This window comes from Sebastes fasciatus, chromosome 4 (genome assembly GCF_043250625.1).
Source record: "Sebastes fasciatus isolate fSebFas1 chromosome 4, fSebFas1.pri, whole genome shotgun sequence".
In the NCBI taxonomy this organism is placed as follows: domain Eukaryota; kingdom Metazoa; phylum Chordata; class Actinopteri; order Perciformes; family Sebastidae; genus Sebastes; species Sebastes fasciatus.
Genome location: NC_133798.1, coordinates 7,227,300 through 7,242,637, shown reverse-complemented (window position 1 = coordinate 7,242,637; position 15,338 = coordinate 7,227,300). Strand labels below are relative to the sequence as shown.

At 39.7% G+C, this 15,338-nt stretch overlaps 1 protein-coding gene across 1 annotated transcript in view; it reads right to left on the bottom strand.

Moving 5' to 3' along the window:
- zfpm1 (zinc finger protein, FOG family member 1) overlaps positions 1-15,338 on the bottom strand; it is a 122,376-nt gene that overhangs the window by 44,750 nt on the left and 62,288 nt on the right. The window lies entirely within an intron of this gene.

Here is a 15,338-nt window from a genome sequence, read left to right as displayed (position 1 = left end):
CACAAAATGAAAGCACTATGCCGTTGGAAAACACTATCAACAAGTACCGGAACATTAAACATGACTTCAATTACTTTATCATTTCAGGCTCTGTATCATTTTCCTATAATATTACTATATGGACTTAACACACATCTGATTGGTTTTGTACTTTTCTTATCTTAGATCTTAACATATTTGTTCTTGCATGAAATTTCTATCATCACTAACATAAAATATTTAACCACCTCGTGGCCGTATGCCTCCGCCAACCAGTCAAGTTACAGTTTACATCCATGTCTGTCCAAAATGTCACCACTTCATCATTTTATCCTGTTGGACATTTGTGTGAAATTGTCATAATTATGATATGGATTCTTGAGTTATGGCCAAAAACGTGTTTTGTGAGGTCACAGTGACCTTTGACCACAAAAAATCTAATCAGTTCATCCTCGAGTCCAAGTGGACGTTTGTGCCAAATTTGAAGAAATTCCCTCCAGCCGTTCCTGAGAAAAAATAATCCTCTGATACTTGCCAGTCATCAGCATTATATTTATACCTCACAGTTTAATCCGCATGTATCGGTTTATAGTTATTTATAGTTTTAATATGATAGTAATATGTTCCCTTGTAGCTACTTTATTTCTCTCCTATATCAGTATAATATACCGACACTGAGCGTCCTGCCCAGAGGCTCCCCAGATAACGAGGAGAGTAGGCAGAATATTCATGAAACACCCACATCAGGACCCCCAGCCTGGTAGTGTGGGCCAGCGCCAACAGAACACACACCGCTGCAGAGTTATCGGACATTACCCCCAGCTTACTCCCCGTTCAACTCTTTGTGTTTGTGAGTCTAGCTTCCTCTGGATGAATGCTGCGAGCTGCAGTTTGTAATTTTACTCAAAGTTACAATTGTATCCAGACCCAACAAGCAGTTTGGGGCCGTTGGTGGGCATCTGTTGGCCGAGTGTTTTCACCGTTGGTTCAACTCGTCAACTCTGATTGGCGGTTCAGCTTCAGTGCACAAGAAGAGAAACAGAAGTGAGGAAAGCAAGAAAATGTGTAAAGTCAAAAGGGCAAACACAGAAGGTTCTTTGTTCGTCTTCATCTCATCTGATCATTCCAACACACGGATATTTTCACAACGACATGAACATCTGGAATGAAGCTAAGTGGTGAGTGGAGAGTGTTGTGAAAATGGTCGGTAGACGTATCATAAAAACGGCTTGTATATCCGCCGTCCTCGGTCTTCCGGTTTCCCTTTTTGAATGACGAATACAGACTACCGTCGCCTGCTGGTGTTGAGAGTTATTTCCTCTCACGCAGGCGCACAACGTACGTGCGAAATGTCGGGTGACATCTTTGCGGTGTGTTTGAGTGAAACTTTTTGGCCAAGACAAAGGTGACGCGAAGAGACTCAACGGGTGGCCTTCGGCGCCACTAGTTCTTTGATGTCGGGTTGGTGTGTCTCCAGCTTTTTACTACAGCATTGCAGCAGTGCATTTTTAGAATGTAAAGGGTTGGGGGGGTTGGATGGATGAAGTCATGGAGCACACTGACAAGTTATATACACACATGTTCAAGTGTACTTTTGTGAGAGAGAGAAAAGTACGCAGGGTGTGGTGCGGTGGTTGTAGGAGAAGCCAGGAATCTGATCTGGTTGGTAATCAGCGTGCCAATGTCCAGTCCCGCCACCAGCGCCAGGCCTGCCATGGGCTCACACGTTGGGCGTATGGGAGCTGCTGGGCTGATAGCAGCCGGACAGCACGGAGAAATGTTCCTTTAGATTAGGGCCTCGCGCCTATCAATCATCAGGGACGGAGGAGGGGAGTGACACATCACAGACAGGCTGGAGAGAGGAGATGGTAGAGGAGGGGAGAGTGTGTGTGTCAGTCAGAATATGTGGTGGAGATCAAGAGTGGGCGATGGAGGCAGAGGGCAATGCTGACTTCCAGCGCTCCTCATGAGCTTCTGCTCCCAAGTACACAAGAAACAACTATTCACTGCACACATGCATTGGTGGAATGTAACTAAGTACATTTACTGGAAAGTACATTTACTGTAGTAGTACTGTAATTAAGTAAAAATTTGAAGACGTACTTTACTTGAGTCTTTTCTTTTCATGCAACTATCTTCTTCTCCGAGGGAAATATTGCACTTTGTACTTTACTGCGTTTATTTTATTACAGCTTTCGTTTTATTACAAATTACGATTTTTGCATACAGAACACCATTTGCCACAATTTTACAAATCATCAATCAATCGATTAGTGGAGAAAATAATCAGCAGATTAATCCATAATGAAATTAATAGAGCTGTCACAGCTAACGTGACAATAACGCATTAACACAAGTTTGTTTTAACACCACTAATTTCTTTAACGCAACTTGCGATTTTTAGGTTATAGCGGCTCAGTACCATCGGAACCAACCCTGTCATACTAGCTTGTTGTGAAGGAGGTTTTATTACGCTTCAAACTTATGCTAAATTTTGGCGAAGAAAAACTGGCATAACCATTTTCAAAAGGGTCCCTTGACCACTGCAGTTTGCCATGTTAGGATCTGAGCATATTTTTTATGTTAAATGCAGTTTCATTACAGTTAACCACATTTATTCAACATTCCAGGTGTAACTCAGTACTAGATTCGATTTAAAATCCACACTGATGTTTTCTTTCAGGTGTGACTCTTTTAATTGTGCATATAGCCAAATCTACACTGGACCTAAATGATGGCAGCCACTGTGATTTACTGGGATAACTGTGATTGATGTGATTGGGTGCTTACAGAAGTAGTCATTCTTTATCCTCCATAGATACAGATCCATTAAGTCTAACATGCATTCCTGCTGCTGACCCACATACCTAAAGTTTTCTTTGACTGTGTGTTCATGGGGCAAAAACAAGCTTCCACTGAGTTCATTTCAAACTGCAGACTGTACTCTGAGGTATCTCAGCCTCACTGACAAGACAAGCCCTCTGGACACATGACAACCAATCATCATCCCAAAGCATTTTGATTGACAGGTGGAATTGACAGGGTGCTTGCAGGGACACCCTCCTCCTGAGAGACACGGCAGTCTGCTGGCTGGAGATATGGAGGAAGGCTACAGAGAAGAGCGTGAGAGTACAGCATGTCTAAGTGTGTGAGCGATGGGTGGATGTGGGTCAGCCCTGCTCTACAGGAGCTCACAGTTGATGAGTAACAATATGGTGTAATTGTACAGCTGAAAATGAGGGGTTAGATGTGGCCAATATTGAGCATGTGTTATTAGCTACTGATAATCAGTGTCACCAAATTTTCAAATGTAATTTCCAAATATACTTCTCATGTCGTTAACCTTAACCTGCCACATCCTAATCCAACCTGACACCATATCAAACCATGTTCACACCTTCATCCTTCAGCTCATCCTCCTCCTGTTTATTGCAACTTGGCACTTCATTCTGCAGTCTTGGCGATCATTCCAAAACTGTCAGAAATGTATTGGCTGTTGCAAATTAGTATATAAATAGGGCTGGGACAATACTCCTGTCTCCCAATACAATACTATCATGATACTTGGGTGACGATTCAATATGTATTGCAATTTTTAATTATTGCGATTCTCCAAGTATTGCGATTCGATATTGCAGACTTTTTACTACTACTTACTTCTAGACCATGGAAAAAAGTTGAATCATACACTTCTAGGGACTTTTACTTTGGAAAATATCTAAATTAATACATTAAGAATGTTTGATTTTCAGCATGTATGTAGTCAGAGATGTCCTGAAGTAAAATATATCAGTCATTGTCAGCAATTATGTATAAAATACAATTTCCAGCAACCAAAAAATCAAAGAATAAAGACATTTCCCTCACAAATTAGTGATATTTTATTTTTAATTTATAAGGGACATGTAATGTTTTATACTTCTGGTGAATATAATCCATCAATCTTATTTCCATATATGTATTTTGTATATACAGTTCCCTTTGTTAACACCTTATTTTGAAAACTGGACGTAGTCCCACGTGTCTACTTCCTCTAACTTCTCCAAGGTGGTCTCTAGCTCTGCCGTCAGCTCCGTTCTCTTTATACATCCATGGTCAGCTCTATCGGGGCCGTTTGAATGCATTTAACATAAATGTCAGTATATGGGTGCTCTACAGTTGTAGCGTCGGCCCATTTGACCACAGAGATGAGAGCGACGGCCGGCTCGAACGCACGTTACCGCGATACGGTAATGTTTCCTGTCCGTGACAGAGTTAGCATGCAGCTTTAGCCGTGATGTCTAGCTCTGCTTTTCCTGCAATGTGTGAAACTCAAAGTGTTTCCATACTTTACTGGATGTGTAGTGTTTACCACGCTGGATTTAACATGTGAGGGTGCAGGTGGTATTCACGCAGACCCTATAACATTTTCTACTTTCTGGTTTCGGCTCGCGGCGGCCGACTGTTGTTTATTTTGGTTGAAGGATACGGAACGGATATGACGTCACGTTACTCAGACTACAACAATAAAAGCACTAACTTCCTTCTACCTCCACATAGACACAAATGAAACAAGTATATCGATTCTGGCATTAAAATATCTTTTTCAAAATCGTAAAAAAAAACATTGCAATACATAGGTGAATCGATTTTTCTTTTTCCACCCCTAATATAAACCCAAGTAACCCAACTTGTAATACAGCACAAAGACTGTTCTACACCAAACCTGTTATGCTTTAGCCCGACTGTCATTTCTCCATATTATATCTCCCTCATCCTTCTATCTCTTAACCTTACCCACTTCCCATTCCCTCACCTCTAATTTCACTATCTGAATTGCACCTCTTAAAATCTCTCACCCCTCATCTCTCTCTCTCTCTCTCATTGATCCTTAAACCTTCACCCCTCTTTTACCCTTCATTAGTTATCTCTGCACTCTAAACTCAATATTGCACTTCTTTATTCCAAACCACTTCTCTTGCTCTTCCTCCCTCTCTCACCTCCATCTCACCTGCCCCTTTATTATTGCTCCTCTTCCCTCACGCCGTTCCCTTTCTCTCCTCCTTAAGCCCTCTTTAACCCCTTCATCCCTCTATCCCACGTTCACCCCCTTTAATCTTGACCAGATGACATCTCGTCTCAACGCTAGAGTTAACCGTCGATACTCCTAGTTTACCAGATAATACACGCAGAAATGCAACAAACACAGATATTTAAGCTTTAACACTTCATATACGTCAGGGAAACTTTATGAAAATGTGAATATATTCTTTAATTAAAGGTTACAATGCAACCTACTTAATTCGCTTATATATAAGCCAGTAGTGTAACATAATTATGATTGGCCCGAGTGCAAATTTTTTTTCTTTGGCCCACGCCGCAAAAAACAAGCTTACGCACGCACATACACACACACACACACACACACACACACACACACACACACACACACACACACACACAACTACTCCAGACAATTGCTATGCCACCATGGAGAGGCTCACCATGCAACTACCATCCTGCAAACCAGCCTTAGGTCAGCACCACGGATAGCAGCCGGAGCGCCAAATTTATCAACGCTAACTTAACATCCTGCCCTGAACTCAGCCCCCAAATGTTCTCACAGACACAGATTACAGTAGGTGCACATTTTCCACAGATGAGACGTAACAGTTACAGTACAATAGATTTAAATCTCTGATTCTTGTGCTCCGCAAAGTCATTAACAACACTGTTTAAGAACCACGCCTTTTTTTATTGGAATGTCCTGGCCGTGAGCGACGCAGCGTGACGTGGTATGCCATATAGAGCTCAACTTTTATCAGACGCCCAGCTGTGTCTATTTATTCCTGTCGCTCGCCTTGAAATCGCCTCAATGGACCAGGAGCGGCTGAGTGGTGAAGTTGAAATGAGGAGTTATCTATACGACACCTCCTCATTTCACTACAAAACACCTTAATAAGGTGGCAGCTGGCTGGAGGGAGATCACCAGAGAGCTGAACGTTTCCTACTGCTGGCGGCTGTATTGTACGTCATTTCCAGTAAACATCACAATATTAAAACGTGTGTTTTCTGTTTAAAGAAGAACAAACGAAGGAAGATAAGTGGTTAGGTCTCCAGTCTGATCTCGAGCACACAGCTGATAGGTACAGGGTTAGGGCCTACGTGGTTTGTTAACATTACGTAATAGAACAGCATATAACGGGTTCAGCGTGGACACGGTGTAGGAAGGTGATTTTGGGGCCCCTGACAGCTTCTGGGCCACGGTGCGCCTCTCCGGTTGCACCGTCGATATTTACGCCACTGAGCTGCTTTAGTTTGGTTTTGAAATAATGATGAGACCGTGTCAAGTGTATGTTTGAACGAAGCAAAATCCACAGTTGATGCCTATTAAAAAAAACGATTAAATAAACTGATCACAAGCAATAATTAAAATAAAAAAGGCTGTTGTCCTGTATTTCTGGAATGGTAACATTTTAGAGATACTGGAGGTCCTGGATTTGTGTGAATAGCTCCACAAAGAGATGAGCAAACAGTGCAGGAAACTGGAAGCTTTTACACAAACATCTTATACTTCAGTTGCTCCATTCAGCCATGCATGACTAGATGGATCAAACCGAGAAACAAAGGTCTTATCACATGTGGACAAAGTGATGAGGGTGCACCTTGTGCTGTTTGTGATCATTTCAATGGGGAAAAAAGTTGCCATGCACAGTATGCAAATGTGATACGGCCAACATCTCTCATTCCTCAACCCAAATAAATTAGACTCTCAGCGGTGATAGTGTGCCTTCATGCTCCATTATAATTAACTACTGTATGATAACCCGACATCCACCCACCACACACACGCACACACACTAAGCCTAGTAAATAATAATAACCATTATTATGCCTGCCATTACAATGCTTTATTGGAGGTAATTTAAATAACTCTGTTGGGGAGGATAAGGAGCGAGGAGTGCTAGGCAAGCAGGAAAACACTCGCCTCGCTCGGCCGGCTTCCCGGGAACCCTGGAGTACACTAGTTGTCAGAGGGTGATATTGGACAGGCCGGAGAGGACCTTCTTTGCTATCTATGTCAAACACTAGAAGGCCATTCACTGCTACCAATGCACTTTTTACAGTTATTTGACTACTGCTGGGAAGCAATGTAAGAGGTTAAAAAAATATATAATGTTAAAACATTAGAAATATATAACATAGGGGTGTAAGAAAATATTTTAAAAAATCGTGATATTATGTTTTGTGAAATTGTATCGATTATCAAAAACACTGTATCGATTTTTAATTAATAGTTTACATACAAAGATGAACTCAGTAAATACTTTGTTTCATTTGCAAAGAGATGTGTCCTCTCAAAGTACTGCTATGATGTTACAGGGACTCTCATAAATGCAATTGTAGAGATCCCACTGTTCTGATTGCATAAAAAAAGTTAACTTTTTTAACTCAGATTTTATGCATATAATGGTGCGTTCTTTATACTATAACAGATCTCCCAAAATTAGATAAAAGAATCACAATATATCGCCTTGCGATTCAATATATCGCAATAAATTACGATAAAAAAAATCATAGTTTAAATAATTTTTCTGACTTTTAATAGACCAAATAATTAATCAAGAAAGTAATCAGATGAATAATGGACAACAGAACAAAATATTATTCCCTGCTGCGAAGCGAAATCAAATTCAGAGCTCAGGGATACAACACTTAACAGAAATGAAAAGCTTACATTTATGCAAGTAGCTTTTAGTAATTAACAGCAAATGTACAGATTCATAACCTGGTGTTAAGAGTAGCACTGCAACTAACGATCATTTTCAGTATTAATCTGCAAATTGTTTTTCTTAATTAATTGATTACTTGTTTGGTCCATATAATTTTAAAAACAATTATGAAAAATGTGCACGCTACTATTTCCTAAAGTTCAAGTTGACCGAGTCCAATTCTTTGAATATCTTATTTTATCCAACCAAAAACTAAAAATGATAAATGTATTATCACATAAGACAAAGAAAAAGCAGCAAATCTTCATAACTGAGAGAGAATCTGAGAGTAGGAAAATTCAAGGTTATTTTTTAAAAATGACTTCAACGATTAATTGATCATCAGTTGCAGGTTCATTTTCTGTCCACTGACTAATTGATCGATTAATTGACTAATTAGGAGAACAGGACTTTCACATCTCAATGACTTTTACACTGAACTCCACATGATGGTGGATCTATGACCAGGGGGAGGAAACTAGTCACTGTATACAACTCTTTTTGCAGGAACATGAGCACCCGAGGCCTTAGGGCACATGTCCTGTCCTGTCCTGATGCCATCACACTCTTCTATCGTTGCAGTCAGCAGATCTAAACACCACTGAACCTTTCTTGTAGATTTGAAGGTTTTTCTTCATGAAGAGATATCTATATTAGCTAATTCATATTCATAAATTGGCGGATGTTTCAGTTCTTTTGTCCATCGCCTTGGATATAAAACACTTTCACAGTTTAGTGATGGCCACTGACAATGGATTTATACGCAGTACTGGAAGGAGAGAATGTGTGGGGACCGCCAGCCAGCCAGCGAATGACAAGGGATTACTGTGACATCCATTTGCATATCAAGAATTTTAAGCAGTGAGGGGGAAAATATCGAACCCTCCAGCCTGCAAGGTCATTCAAAAGATAGGTTATTTTTTTTTTTTTATTCTCTTCATAATTTATTTTGCATATCATGCAGTATGGACACACTGTAGATTAAGACGGTGGCTTTAGCATATCATGCCATCCCCGATAGGGACCAGCTCCCACCTACACTTCTCCGAGACACCATGCCACCACCACACCCTCATCAAACTGACTGAGAACACACACACACACACACACACACACACACACACACACACACACACACACACACACACACACACACACACACACACACACAAACACACATCATCTTGATTGTTTTAAGACAAACTACACACTGGAGAAAAGAAACTGAAAATTGCTGAAGCCTCTAATCCATTCCAAGTTTATCATCTCTTTAATTTTAATGTTTTGTTTTTTTTTCATATCAATAGAAGCCACAAAGCCAGTGTTTTGATAGCCACTGTTGGAAAAAAATGGTAGAAAAGAAAGAGAAAAGCAAAAAGAATTGCATTGGCTATCCTCTATGACTAAGGAATTTATGGAGATAGACATATAAACAACTCATTACACACTGAGGAGACGGTGTTAAATATGTGGATTGAAAAAACGTCGTGTCCAGTAATGAATTGTATTATCTTTAAGCAGGAAGAAAAAACTGGCAGAGAGGATGAATTAAAATGTTCTGTTGTTGTTTTCTCTGTTCTACGTTAATCAGTCTGTCTGAACAATAATGACTGCAACAAAGAATTATTTGAATAAATTATTTGAATAAATTAAGAGATTATTATCAGAAGGTTAGAACACAAACTGTGCACGGAAAGGGAAATTAAAATTGTTCATATCTAGGAATTATACTATTTCAAACTAAAGTTTTGAAATATAATTGGAAGATTCATATTCAATTAATTTAGACTTTCTATATACACAAGACTGCATTGAATTTATAAGTAAAATATTTGTCCATATATAATATTTCCACACTGTGATAGAAAACAGGTATAAACACACAAAGTGGACAAAAGAGGGGTACAGAGTGATGGATAGTAGGGCTATGTATCGGCAAGAATGTGGTGATACGATACGTATCATGATACAGGGGTTACCATTCAATATATATTGTGATATATTGAGATACTGTAAGCAAGGCAATATATTGCGATTTTTTTAATCTACTTTTTAGATAACTATCATAAGAACACACCACCATCTGTATAACGTTTTTTATACAGAACAGTCAGAACAGGAGGATCTGCATTTATAACAGTCCCTGTAACATCCAGCATCATAGCTCTACTTTAAGAGGACACATACACTGAGAGGGCGCATCTCTCTGCCAATGAAATAAAGTATTGACTGAGTTAATCATTGCATGTAAACTATTAATTAAAAAATGATACAGTGTTTTGGAGAACTGATACAGTATCACAAAACACAACATTGAGATATTTGATTTTTTCGATATTTTCTTACACCCCTAACGGATAGAGGTAAAGACGAAAAGATATATCAGGACTCAGTGAAGGAAGGGATCGGAAAGAATACATGAAGAGGGAGGAATGAGAAAGAGAAACAGAAGTGAGACTGAAATGTGAAAAATTAATGTAATGAATGATTGGAACACATGCTTAAATGAACAGGCTAAGAGAAGCTTGGCAGCACATAGAGTCAGAGTGACACTCGGTAACATCTGTAACAAAAAGGGTAAAAGGAAGGAAACCACTGTCCACCATCATAAATCCATTTGCTGACCATTGCATTGTATTGTGTTGTCACAGAAAAGTAAAGAGAAACATTTTTTACACCATTATATAAATATAATAAAAGACTTTTCTCATTGAGTGCCCAAGAACAATTTATTTCCACTAGATCTGAAACTATTCATTAATTGAGTGATTAGTCAATCACGTAAGGATCGGATGCTTTTCAATGTCACTGGGCTCTGAGAAATTATAATGAGCATTTTGCATTATTTTCCAACAATTGGTAGACAAAACGATAAATCAATTAATTTAAGAAAAATATTCTGCAGATTCATCGGGGATGAAAATATCAATTGCTGCTCTAATTTCTACAATTATCATCTATCAAAACTTAATGACCTACTGTTATTTAGGGATGCAAATACATTTTATTTTTATAATTGATTACGCTGCTATTTATCAGTTATGTATTAGTCTAAATGCCAATCAGTTTCCAAACCCAGGGTGACTTATTGCTCATGTTGTCTGGCTGACAGCTCACACTGATAGATTTTCAATGATTTAAAACAGAGAAAAGTAAAAAGAAAAAACTCAGATTGGGACCAACAAAGTTCTGTCTCCCGATTTGATACTATCACGACACTGGGGTGCCGATTCGATATGTATTATGATTTTTAAGTATTGCAATTTATTGCTATTTTTGTTAACTTTTTTAACACTAGACCATGGGAAAAAGTTAAATCATACACTTCTAGAGACTTTTATTTTGGAAAATATCTAAATTAATACAGTAAGAATGTTTGATTTTCAGCATGTATGTAGTCAGAGATGTCCTGAAGTCAAATATATCAGTCATTGTCAGGAATTATTTATTAAATTTTTTCCAGCAATCCAAAAATCAAAGAATAAAGACATTACCCTCACAAATTAATTTATAAGGGACATGTTATGTTTTATACTTCTGGTGAATATAATCCAGTCAATCTTATTTCCAAAGATGTACTTTGTATATACAGTTCCCTTTGTCTACACCTTATTTTGAAAACCGGACGTAGTCCCACGTGTATACTTCCTCTAACTTCTCCAAAGTGGTCTCTAGCTCTCCCGTCAGCTCCGTTCTCTTTATACATCCATGGTCAGCTCCATCGGGGCCGTTTCAATGCATTTAACATAAATGTCAGTATATGGGTGCTCTACAGTTGTAGCGTCGGCCCATTTGACCACGGAGATGAGAGCAACGGCCGGCTCGACTGCACGTTACCGCGATACGATAATGTTTCCTGTCCGTGACAGAGTTAGCATGCAGCTTTAGCCGTGATGTCTAGCTCTGCTTTTACTTTAATGTGTGAAACCGAAAGTGTTTCCATACTTTACTGGATGTGTAGTGTTTACCGCGCTGGATTTAACGTGTGAGGGTGCAGGTTGTATGCTGACCCTCCAACGTTTTGTACTTTTTCGTTTCGACTCGTTTCGGCTCGCTGAGGTTTGTTTTGGTTGGCGGATACGGAACGGAAAAGCTGTAACTTCCTTCTACCTCTGCATGGACTCAAATGAAGCAGGAATATTGATTCTGGCATTAAAAAAATCGTGGCAAAAAATCGTGGTGACTGACATATCAGCTTAAGACTGATGTTGCTAAGTTTTGCTCTTTATCGTAACACTTAAAACAAAGTTTCAGTGAGGCAAGCATGTAGGTTGTAGATTTGATAAAAAATTTTTAAAAAACACACATTACACTTCCAAATGTTCACAAAAAATAAAGAAAAGGAGAAAAACAAAAAACACACCCAACAAGGGAAAATATGAATTGAGAAGAAATAGAATACTACAAACAGTATGTAACACAAACAAGGTGTTATGCGTTATGGTTATAGTGACACTGCTGGACCCCTGGCGCTGGCCTTAAAGCAACCAAACCCCATGAGATTAAAAGCTAGAAACTTGTGGTCCCAGGAGCAGAAGTGTCTAAAAGGCAACAACAGACAGAAACGAGTGGAATGCCAACACTCCCCAGAGGAGATAAAACCCTGTTTATTTCCATACCAGCTAATACACACTCCTCCTCTCATCTGTTTATGGGAAATGCCTGATACACGGTGAACATTTTGTATGAACAAGAACACATTAGCCAGTGACTCCAGTCCCACTGTGACACGCAGGACAAAGAAGAAGAGGAAACAATAAAAAGAGAAAAAGAGGGAGAGATGTATGCTGTTAGGGGGTGGAGGGTGGAGAGGAGGGAGGGCTGTTAGTGAGGTTGTTAGTGGTGATGGAGAGACCAGAGGAGGAGAAGGTGGATGGATGGAGGGAGGGGGGGAGGAAGGGAGGAAGGGGAGGTGGAAGAGGGGGGGGCTTGACGATAAGAGAAAAATTCAGACCGGTCAAAGTTTCCTTTTTGCCAATCGTGCTCCTGATAAAGACAGCGCCTGCTCCGGAGCTGATAGAGGGGCTATCTCTCTCCCTTACTCTCTCTCCCCCCTCCTCCCTCCCTTCTCCTCCATCCCTCCGCCTCGCTCACCCAGCAGTTAGTTTGTGAGGAGGAGAGGAAGAGGGAAAAAAACAAAAAGGAACGACCCTATCAGTGCAGCATCATGGTGCTACCATCAACCAGCCACTGCGCAGCAATTAATATCGCTCCAATTACTGTTAAAGGGACAAGGCTGGGACAGGACGATAATGAACACATCCTCTCTTCCCCACCATAGGAATTAAAATACACGTACACACACACAAACACACACACACACATAAACATACACACATGCACAGACGTACATAAAACGTGCGCAGCTTGAAAAGGAAATAATGCGAGATAGTGCGGTAATCTTCTTGCATTGTTTAACTCATTGAAGACAACAGACAGAGAGAAATAAATAACCAAACAAACCTCGATAAGAGAGGAAATAAATAATAAAATTATGGCGATTTACTTGTTATCTCCTCTTAGCTGTGTGTGTGTGTATGTGTGTGTGTGTTTTTGTTACGACTTGAATAAATTTTCCCCCGGCCTGTCACATCCACATCTCCTACAGGGGAACAGTAGGACAACACAACGGACAGTGAAAGAGGCAACACAGAAGACCTTCTCCGGGGCACACACATGAACACACAGACACACTAACACAACCATGTAGCGCTGGTTAGATCCACTTGAGAACATATTATGATAGTGTGTTGGCTGGAGTATCCCAGCATCCGCAGGAATACGGCCATTTTGGGCTATTCTGCAGCACACTATACATTTAATGCCAGTATTCAGCACTCTTTAGTTACATGAAAGTAAGGATGTGGAGGTCTGGGTGGTAGCGACTGGAGTGTTTTAGTTTCTTAAACTTGATATAGGCTGTATGCGAAACCACCTACTACATACTACTGATGAACGCAGTATACAGTATACAGTATGCAGTACATACTGCGTTCCTCAATAGTATGCAGTATGAAACAGTTAAAGCGATGTATTTTGCAGTATGCTAGACGAGGCTTTAGCCTTTAAACCAGCTCTTAAAGCACTGGATGAAAAAAATAAAAACTCGTACCACTATTGCAATATTATCAAAAAATATGACTTTTTTTGTTTATGACCAACGTGTGTTTACTTTACAAGATACTGACTGATTTAGCTCCACCACCCGTTACACAATTTATCACGGTGAAGTAAAACAAACAGGATCATCAACGAGGGGAGACGGGAAATATAAAATAAAATTTACTCAAACTGCTTTTTCAGTTACAGCAGCAAAACAGTGGACTGATCTCCCTCCAGATATTAGAGTAATGTTAAAAAGGGTCATGTTGTGTCAGCAGGTATCTCTCTGCCCAGTCAGAGGTTGCTCTTTCCCCCTTGCCACTGCGCGGGCAATTGTGGAGCTTTTCAACTCCAAAAAGGCAGTTTTTCACAGATTCCACGTTCATTTTACAACGGACATTTGTGTTGTGATATTTAAACAAACCATCCATCAACATATTTAGCTACTTCAAATAAAATAGGGAAGTGAATAAGCCTTGAGTGAAAGAGTTGACTGAAAAACGGAAACCATACAAGTGAGGTGCAGTCTAACAACACTACAGTAAAGAACCAAAGTTAGCAACTGCACAGCCAAACACATTTTTTTCTATCAGCTGTCACAGTGGGAACAGCATGGTACAGGAGGTGTAGACGTAACACTGGCAACGCAAGGAAATTGTTTAGTGGAAGCAATGTGGATGCTGCTTCCTAAACATAGCTCAGTCTGTTGTACATTAATGAAAACTGGAATCAAACAAACAAAACAACATAATAAAAAAAACTTGTCCAGCTGGTCAATACATCCTTTAAACTAACTTCAACCCAATTGAGTAACACGTGTCCAGTAGCTGGTTGTTTATTAAACTTAAACCAGTGGGCATCCTGGGGGTCTGAAAAGTGAAGCCAATGTGGAAGTGACAAACTCTCTCTAATAGCCAGCAGGGGACGACTCCTCTGGTTGCAAAAAGAAGTCTGATTGTATAGAAGTCTATGAGGAAATGAGCCTACTTCTCACTTGATTTATTACCTCAGTAAACATTGTAAACATGAGTTTATGGTCTCAATCGATAGTTTCAAGTCTTCTTCAATACAGCATGATGTTCATTAAGTAAATTATGGTCCCATTTAGAGTCAAATAGGATGGTTGCAAAAAAAAAAAAAGATGGCCGTCAAAATGCCGAACTCTAAGCTTCAAAACGGCAGTTCACAAACCAATGAGTGACAGAACACTGACATTGGTGCGCAGAGCAAAGCTTTAGTGAGCATGCACAATGTGTCATGTGCTGGAGTTCAACAGATATAGCACACCATTAAGTATTGTGAAACAGAATGTGAACACCTTCATCATCAGGGCTTTCTGTGCAGGTACAAAGAATTAAACGTTTTCACAATCCCTGAGTAAAAGCAAATATTGAAATGAATTCAGACCGAAAATCGCGCTACACTTTTGTTGCGTCAGTACATTTGTAGTTATATATATACTATACTTGTAGTAAATACTAAATGACAGGTTTACTGGCGTACTGA